Genomic DNA, 638 nt, shown 5'->3' with positions numbered 1-638 from the left:
TCCAACCACTCTCACTTTCATCTTAATTTCTAAAAGTATTCAGAAAAAAAAAAAAAAAATTACACGTATGTTACACTGTAACAGGCATTTTGCACAGAGAAACCTAAAAGACTGCCAGGCTTACGTATCGGCATGCAACTTTTGCATCCAAACTGGCCACTGATCAAAAGATCTAGCCTTTTTTTTAAACTATTAGCAATTTCTACATTCCCTAAAATTGGACTTCTCAACCTAAATCAAATTGAGTATTTGGAACAGTAGTAATGGTGAAAATAGCAATGAACACTGCACCATGCAGGATCCCTTCAGACTAGTGATCATTATACCATTTTCATTACTTGCTCCCCCCCTCCCCCTAAATATGTTCCTAGCTCTGTTATGAGCAGTAAGCATTACTGACTGTGTCAATGAAATTTCTTTATAATCCATTTCTATGGTTATTTCTACCAAAACACATGGTAGTGCCCTCTTCATTAATGTATGTTATTCATGACATTTAATAATACCAAATAAAAAAATAAATATAAAAGAGAATTCCACTGTCTTACAGAAGTATATCTGCTGTCATATCAATGCACTGAAAATGCTTTTGTCCATTTAATCAATATTTTTCTTCTTGTGTTGGAATATTTCTAGGA

This window comes from Penaeus monodon, chromosome 24 (genome assembly GCF_015228065.2).
Source record: "Penaeus monodon isolate SGIC_2016 chromosome 24, NSTDA_Pmon_1, whole genome shotgun sequence".
Classification (NCBI taxonomy): Eukaryota; Metazoa; Arthropoda; class Malacostraca; order Decapoda; family Penaeidae; genus Penaeus; species Penaeus monodon.
Note: the sequence above shows the minus strand (reverse complement) of the source record.